We start from the raw sequence: 9,034 nt of genomic DNA, 5'->3' as shown, positions 1-9,034 counted from the left end.
TTCTGTCTCATGTCTGGAAATTCTTTTCCAACCTGCACCCAGACCACAACACCAACCATCTCATCCTCTGTCATGCCCTTCTCCTGTCTTCAGTCTTTCCCATCATCAGGGTCTTTTCTAATGACTGGCCTCTTCACATCAGGTGGCCAAAGTATTGGAGCTTCAGTTTCACCACCAGTCTTCCCAATGAATATTCAGGACTGTCTTCCTTTAGGACTGACTAGTTTTGAAACCGTTTATCCCAGAGTGGGACTTGAACCCATGTGCTGGGACACAAACCTATCCAAAACCTAGTTTGGGACCCCGAACCCAGCCAAAACTCTGCTTGGGACTTGCACCCATGGCTAGGACTTGAACCTAGCCAAAACCCACAGTACCTGGTTTCAGGGCCTAATAGTAGTCAAGGCTATGGTTTTTCCAGTAGTCATGTATGAATGTGAGAGTTGGCCTATAAAGAAAGCTAAGCGCTGAAGAATTGATGCTTTTGAACTGTGGTGTTGGAGAAGACTCTTGAGAGTCCCTTGGACTGTAAGAAGATTCAACCAGTCCATCCTAAAGAAGATCAGTCCTAGATGTTCATTGGAAGGACTGATGTTGAAGCTGAAACTCCAATACTTTGGCCACCTGATGTGAAGATTCTGGGAAAGATTGAGGACAGGAGAAGGGGATGACAGAGTATGAGATGGTTGGATGGCATCACTGACTTGATGGACATGGGTTTGGGTGGACTCTGGGAGTTTGTGATGGACAGGGAGGCCTGGCATGCTGCGGCTCATGGGTTCACAAGGAGTCAGACACGACTCAGCAACTGAACTGAACTGAATGCTCAGGTTCTTGATGTCTCATCACAGAAAGAATATAGTGAGAGACAAAGGTAAGAAGTGGATTTATTCAGATTCACGGAGAAGCACACTCAACAGACAAGAGTGTGGGCCATCACAGAGGGCTAGTGCAGCCGCCAAATATGGCATGGTTAGTTTTTATAGGCTGGGTAACTTCATATGCTAATGAGTGGGAGGATTATTCCAACTATTTTTGGGAAGATGTGGAGGTTTCCAGGATTTGGGCCACGGCCCACTCCTTGGTCTTTTGACAGTGCTTTGGAACTGTCAGGGCACCTCTGGGTGTGTCATTTCACTTGCTGATTGAAGATCAGGGTCTAATCTTGTCTGCCATCTTGGTCCTATTTGATTCTAATTGGTTTATTGGTTCTAATTTTATTTTATTGGTTCTAATTCTAATTGTGTCCTTTGGCTATGTCATTCTTTCAAAAGTTGTGCCCTGTTTCTCTCCCTCCGGTTACAGTTTGACCTCCTTGCAGTCCAAGGAATTTTTAAGTGTCTTCTCTAAACCACTGTTCAAAAGCATCTATCCTTCAGTGCTCAGCCTTCTTTATGGTCTAACTCATATCCATACATGACTACTAGAAAAACCATAGCTTTGACAATATGGACATTTCTTGGCAAAGTAATGTTTCTGCTTTTTAATATGCTATCTAGGTTTGTCATAGCTTTTCTTCCAAGGAGCAAGCATCTCTTAATTTCATGGCTGCAGTCATCATCTGTGATTTTAGAGCCAAAGAAAATAAAGTTTGTCACTGTTTCCATTGTTCCCCCATCTATTTGCCATGAAGTGATAGGACTGGATGCCATGATCTTAATTTTTTGAATGTTGAGTTTGAAGCCAGCTTTTTCACTCTCCTCTTTCATCTTCATCAAGAGGCTCCTTAGTTCCTCTTCACTTTCTGCCATAAGGGTGGTGTCATCTGTATATCTGAGGTTATTGATATTTCTCCCCGCAATCTTGATTCCAGCTTGTGCTTCATCCAGCCCAACATTTCACATGATGTACTCTGAATATAAGTTAAATAAGCAGGGTGACAATATGCAGCCTTGACCTACTCCTTTCCCAATTTGGAACCAGTCCATCATTCCATGTCCAGTTCTGTTATTTCTTGACTTGCATACAGATTTCTCAGGCAGGTAAGGTGGTCTGGTATTCCCATTTCTTTCAGAATTTTCCACAGTTTGTTGTGATCCACACAATCAAGGCTTTGGCATAGTCAATAAAGCAGAAGTAGATTTTTTTCTGGAATTTTCTTGTTTTTTCTATGATCCAACAGATGTTGACAATTTGATTTCTGGTTCCTCTGCTTTGTAAATCCAGCTTGAATATCTGAAAGTTCTCAGTTCACATACTGTTAAAGCCTATCTTGGAGAATTCTGAGCATTACTTTGTTAGCATGTGAGAGTGCAATTGAAAATTATTTGGCATGGCTTTTCTTTGGGACTGGAATGAAAACTGACCTTTTCCAGTCCTGGCCAGTGCTGAGTTTTCCAAATTTGCTTGCATATTGAGTGCAGCACTTTCACAGCATCATTTTTTAGGATCTGAAAAAAGCTCACCTGGAATTCCATCACCTCCACTAACTTTGTTCATAGTGATGCTTCCTAAGGCCCACTTGACTTTACACTCCAGGATGTCTGGCTCTAGGTGGGTGATCATACCATCATAGTTATCTGAGTCTTTAAGATCTTTTTTGTATAGTTCTGTGTATTCTTGCCACCTGTTCTTAATATCTTATGCTTCTGTTAGGTCTATACTGTTTCTGTCCTTTATTGTGCCCATCTTTGTATGAAATATTCCCATGGTATCTCTAATTTTCTTGAAGAGACCTCTAGTCTTTCCCATTCTATTGTTATCTTCTATGTATTTGCATTGATCACTGAGGGAGGCTTTCTTATTTCTCCTTGCTATTTGGAAATCTGCATTCAGATGAGTATATCTTTCTTTTTCTCCTTTGCCTTTCATTTCTCTTCTTTTCTCAGCTATTTGTAAGGCCTCCTCAGATAACCATTTTGCCTTTTTGCATTTCTTTTTCTTGGGCATGGCTTTGATCACCACCTCCTGTACAATGTTACAAACCTCCGTCCATAGTTCTTCAGGCACTCTGTCTGTCAGGTCTAGTCCCTTGAATCTATTTGTCAATTTCACTGTATAATCATTAGGGATTTGATTTAGGTCATACCTGAATGGCCTAGTGGTTTTCCATACTTTCTTCAATTTAAATCTGAATTTTGCTATAAGGAGTTCATGATCTGAGCCACAGTCAGCTCCTGGTCTTGTTCTGGATTAAAGGAGTAATTGGATTAAAGATTTACTGAGCATGGCCCTGCCCACCAGAGCAAGACTCAGTTTTCCCCACAGCCAGTCCTTCCCATCAGGAAGTTTCCATAAGCTTCTTATCCTCTTCCATCAGAAGGCAGACAGAATGAAAACCACAATCACAGAAAACTAAACAAACTAATCACATGGATCATAACCTTGTCTAACTCAATGAAACTATGAGCCATGCCTTGTAGGGCCACCCAAGACAGGTGGGTCATGGTGGGGAGTTCTGACAAAATGTGGTCCACTGGAGAAGGGAATGACAAACCACTTTAGCAACCTTGCCTTGAGAACCCTGTGCTGCTGCTGCTAAGTCTCTTCAGTCGTGTCCGACTCTGTGCGACCCCAGAAACGGCAGCCCACCAGGCTTCCCCGTCCCTGGGATTCTCCAGGCAAGAACACTGGAGTGGCTTGCCATTTCCTTCTCCAGTGCATGAAAGTGAAAAGTGAAAGTGAAGTCGCTCAGTCATTTCCGACTCCTAGCGACCCCATGGACTGCAGCCTACCAGGCTCCTCCGTCCATGGGATTTTCCAAGCAAGAGTACTGGAGTGGGGTGCCATTATCTTCTCCGAGAGAACCCTGTGAACAGTATGAAAAGGCAAAAATATCTGACACTGAAAGATGACCTCCCCAGGTTGGTAGGTTTCCAATATGCTACTGGAAAAGAGTGGAGAAATAGCTTCAGAAGGAATGAAGAAGCTGAGCCAAGGTGGAAATAATGCCCAGTTGTGGATGTGTCTGGTGGTGAAAGTAAAGTCCAGTACTGTAAAGAACAATATTGCATAGGAACCTGGAATGTTAGGTCCATGAATCAAGGTAAATTGGACGTGGTCAAACAGGAGATGGTAAGAGTGAACATCAATATTTTAGAAATTAGTGAACTAAAGTGGACCGGAATGGGCAAATTAAATTCAGATGACCATTATATTTACTACTGTTTGCAAAAACCCCTTAGAAGAAATCCCTCATAGTTAACAAAAAGTCTGAAATGCAGTACTTGTGTGCAGTCTCAAAAATGACACAATGATCTCTGTTCATTTCCAAGGCAAACCATTCAACATCACAGTAATCCAAGCCTATGCCCCAACCACTAATGCTGAAGAAGCTGATGTTGAATGGTTCTGTGATGACCTACAAGACCTTCTAGAAATAACACCAAAAAAAGATGTCCTTTTCATCATAAGGGACTGGAACACAGAAGTAGGAAGTCAAGAGATATCTGGAGTAACAGGCAAGTTTGGTCTTAGAGTACAAAATGAAGCAGTACAAAGGCTAACAGAGTTTTGCCAAGAGAATGCATGGGTCATAGCAAACACCCTCTTCCAACAACACAAGAGACGACTCTACACATGGACATTACCAGATAGTCAATACCGAAATCAGATTGATTATATTCTTTGCAGCCCAAGATGGAGAAGGTCTATACAGTCAGCCAAAACAAGACTGGGAGCTGACTATGGCTCAGATCATGAATTCCTTACTGCAAAATTCATTTCCTGTAGGCAATGACTCAACACACTTAAGTAACAAATGAGCTCGTGCAGATACAACTCATGCACACCATTATATCACCCTTTGGAGAGCCACCACTTTTGTTCTCAGAGCTATATAAGACCAGGCTCCTCCGTCCATGGCATTTTCCAGGCAAGAGTACTGGAGTGGGGTGCCATTATCTTCTCGTATACAGGAAGTCCCTGGCTGCTGTACCAGCCATCCACAAATAAAGCATATCTGAAGTCTTCTTCCAGCCTCCCAACCCACACTTTACCTACCTGAGGTTCAGTGATCAGCATGACAGTTGGTGTAGTTGGCAGGATTCCCAGCAGGTAGGAGAGCCAGAGGCTTCAGTGGATGGAGGAAGCCAGTGGCCACCACTCAGCATGTGGTACCAGGTGGCCATGGTCCTCCTGGCGTGGGCCCCATTAGAAGGCTGGGAGCCAGAGGATGGGGCGCCTACTACCCTTGAAAAAGTGTTGCAGGCCGTGAGTTCCCATCTACTTGATACAGCGGCAGGTACTGCCACTGGCACCTTGGGCTGGATATTCTTGACTGCCTTGAAGGTGAATATGGACAATGCCCTACATGATGCTGCACAGGTTTTGAGTTGCAGAGACAGGCGGAAGAGCTAGAACAGTGTATACGAACTTTTGCTGGAGCAAAAGATGTGTGGCCTTGATGAACCCAGCACCTCAGACAGCAAGGTACAGCAGAAGATGAAACATAAACAACCTTTGGCTCAAGGGGAATCATCCCAGGGGGCCCCTAATATGACTGAATTTATGACCTATCAGCCATTACTCAAGCAGAGTTGTTCTATTTGGGTGGAGCATTCAACAGACGCAGGGGGGACATCTAGTGTCATGGCTCCTATAATTCTGGGACACTGGGGTAGACAGTATTATCTGCACAGGGGATGAAATAGAGCGTTTGGCATTTTGACCCCTTATTGCAGCAGAGATTGAATAACACGAGGCAGCATATGCAGGGGCATCTCAACCAAACACGCTCCCTGATGGAATGGACCAACCATCCAAACAGTTCGGACTAATGTGGGGATTCCCAGATACTGTTTAAGTAAATGGCATACATTTGCCAAATTGACTCAGGTCATAAGGGAATTAGGCATGAAACAGTCTAACCTGAACCTGAGTGTTTAACCTGAACACAAAGAGCTCGGATGATGAACAATTTACAAGCGGCATGCAAAATGCCATTTTGAACAATGCCCTGTCCACCTCTTTTGGATCCCTGACTTCAGTTCTTGTGCCCTCTGTGGAGTGCCCTCTCTGTGAAGTGGCCTCAATTATAGCAAGTCTAGGAAAGGTGGAGGGGAGAGGGAGAGTGTCAGGCAAAAGGTACCAGTGATGTGAAGACCCCTAAAGCGGCCCCATCTGGGTCATACGGATGCAAATGTGGGCCTATTTGTTTGCAGTGGGAGTTGACAGAAATAAAATTGATAAGCAGCCCAATGCTGTGCTCCTAGAATTATGGAGGCAACTGAGACCAGAACAACAGTTCACCAAGTGTGGGACATGGCCATGCAAGAGACACGGGCAGTACAGTTAGATTACATGGCACCCAAGGACGCCTCTTTGGATGCCCGTTTCCAATTTGAATAGGGCTTAGGCCAAGGTTCTTGCCCAAAAGGAGTAAGCGGGGACTGGAGGCACCATGTAGAACTTGCAGTTCACTGGTCTTAGACCAACATACAGAGAGAGTAATGGCCTTGGTTGAAACCAGTGCTGAATGTAGCCTCATCTATGGTAAATCTGGACAGTTTCCAGGCCCTAGTGCAGGACCTGATGGATATGGCGACCAGACAGTTGAGGTTAAGGCTGTGTCCTTACCTTTGGAAATTGGGGAAATTCCTGCAAGGGTATATACTGTGTATATGTCCCTGATGCCAGGAACTGTTCTCTCCCAGGATAAGAAACTTGCCTGTGTCTGACTAAATAATCGAGTTACCTGTGTTGGTACTCTTAATGTCTTTGTCCCTTGTCCAAAGGTGTGTCATGGCAATCCAGTCATAGATTGGACCCACACTTAGGCAGAAGTACAAAATCTGTCAGCTTGTTGGGGCCACCATGGGATTTTCCAGGCAGATCCAACCCATAACACTGGCAAATTGGGCTTGGAAGTTAACCTTCTTTCGACCAGACTCAATGACAGCTGAGTGGAATGGCACAAGGAGCTCTTCCGTGCAGGATGTGAAGAAGCGGCAGAATATATCCCACCCCGGGGGATCATGTGACGTGGGGCGGGTTCTCCTGGCTACCTGCTGTAAGTGTTGAAGTACCAACCATAGTCTCCTTTGTGTGGAAAAGAGAGACAGGTTGGCCCAGCAGGTTGGACCTCCCCTAACCCTCTGTGTTAACATCAGCATCGTCCAAGGGCATCATTCGGATAATAGTGTTGTTCCTGTTCCCCATGGGACCTTGTGGATATGTGAGCCATAAGGATGACCATACTTGCCTAGGAACTAAACAGGGTGATGTACATGAGGCCGGCTGTACCTGCCTTCCTTGGTATATACAACCTTTCCACACCACACCGCCAACTGGGACATGGTCTATACATGATTTAGGGTGAAATGGACACCATGGTGATATTACCCACTGGCCTTATTTGTACACCAAGGAGTGGCCATAGTATATTGCACATTGCCTGTGCTTTGAATTACATGCATCAAGCACTAACACTGTCAGATGAAGAAGTATATCAAATGAGGAAAATGGTTTTACAGAACTAAATGGCCCTAGATTTTCTAACAGTCGCTCAAGGCAGCATATGTGCACTGTTGGTGCTGAGTGTTGTGTGTATATGCCAGGTAACTGTAAGAACGTGAAAATGGGCCTGCAAGGTATGACGCAGGAAATGGAGAAAGTACAGCAGCTCCCTGGAGGCGCCCTGCAGGAGCTGTGCACCGGATCATCCAGCACCTGGCGTTGACTTTAGTGTGCGTTGGTGGAAGAGCCGGCATCCTGGTAGTGGGCTGCTGAGCCTCTCCTGTTGTTGTGGGGTGCAAGCCCAGGGGCTGGTGTGACTCACCAAGGGGGTATCGTGGAAGACGGACTGCAGGTGGATTGTGAGGCAAGAGACCCTGAAGGGGTGGAATGTAGAGAAGTGTCACTACACCAAGATTGCGGCGGTAGGTGGCAGGTTCCCACCTCATTTCCTGTAGAGAATGACTTAGCATGCTATTGTATCAGATGAACTCGTAGAGAGTATGGCACCTGTGCACCACCATATAACTCTTCAGAGAGCTGCCACTTTTGTTTGCAGAGCTGTACAAGGTCGTGCGGAAGTCTCTGGCTGCTGCCCCAGCCACCCACAAATAAAGCACGTCAGAAATCTTCAATCTCCCCAGCTCACTCCTTACCTACTCAGGGTTCAGTGACAGGCACAACACAGGTCATGGGTGAACAGCCGACCTGGTGACAGGGGTCTTTCACAGACACACAGGGCGTCACTTCATGAAGTCCAAGAGCATGTGATGGAGGCAGCAAGGGCCAGAGAAGTGGGGAGGGTCTTGAGAGAGCCTTGTGAGTGGGAGTTCCTTTCCAGCTTGATGCGGGGCTGGTTGTACAAGTGAACACATGGAAAAGTCCTTCGAGCTGTACTTTAAGTTTAGTGCACTTCATTGTTTGTGTATTACAACTGTGTACAGTACACCCCAAAAAAGTGAAAGATGGAACATTTCTTCTTTGAGTCAGTCTTCCCATATCCTCCAAAACTAGGCCAGGAGGTTTCAGTGTAAATTTTCTGCTTTTGTTATAATCAAGTCTCATTTTTCAATAAATTACTCCCTATCATTTTCAGTCTGAAGTGCAAATTCCGTTGGTTAGTGATATAATATTGTGGTTAAAGGAGCAGGTTCTGGGACTTCCCTGGTGGTCCAGTGGCTAAGACTCTGTGCTCCCAGTGCAGGAGGCTGGGAATCCCTGGTCAGGGAACTAGATCCCACATGCCACAACTAAAGATCCTACAGTTCAGTTCAGTTCAGTCACTCAGTTGTGTCCGGCTCTTTTCAACCCCATGAACCACAGCATGCCAGGCCTCCCTGTCCATCACAAACTCCCAGAGTTTACCCAAACTCATGTCCATTGAGTCAGTGATGCCATCCAACCATCTCATCCTCTGTTGTCCCCTTCTCCTCCTGCCTTCAATCTTTCCCAGCATCAGGGTCTTTTCAAATGAGTCAGCTCTTCACATCAGGTGGCCAAAGTGTTAGAGTTTCAGCTTCAACATCAGTCCTTCCAATGAACACTCAGGACTAATCTCCTTTAGGATGGACTGGTTGGATCTCCTTGCAGTCCAAGGGACTCTCAAGAGTCTTCTCCAATACCACAGTTCAAAAGCTTCAAT

Source organism: Bos indicus, chromosome 19, assembly GCF_029378745.1.
Source record: "Bos indicus isolate NIAB-ARS_2022 breed Sahiwal x Tharparkar chromosome 19, NIAB-ARS_B.indTharparkar_mat_pri_1.0, whole genome shotgun sequence".
Classification (NCBI taxonomy): Eukaryota; Metazoa; Chordata; class Mammalia; order Artiodactyla; family Bovidae; genus Bos; species Bos indicus.
The sequence above is the reverse complement of the archived record's forward strand: the minus strand, read 5'-3'. Positions refer to the sequence as shown.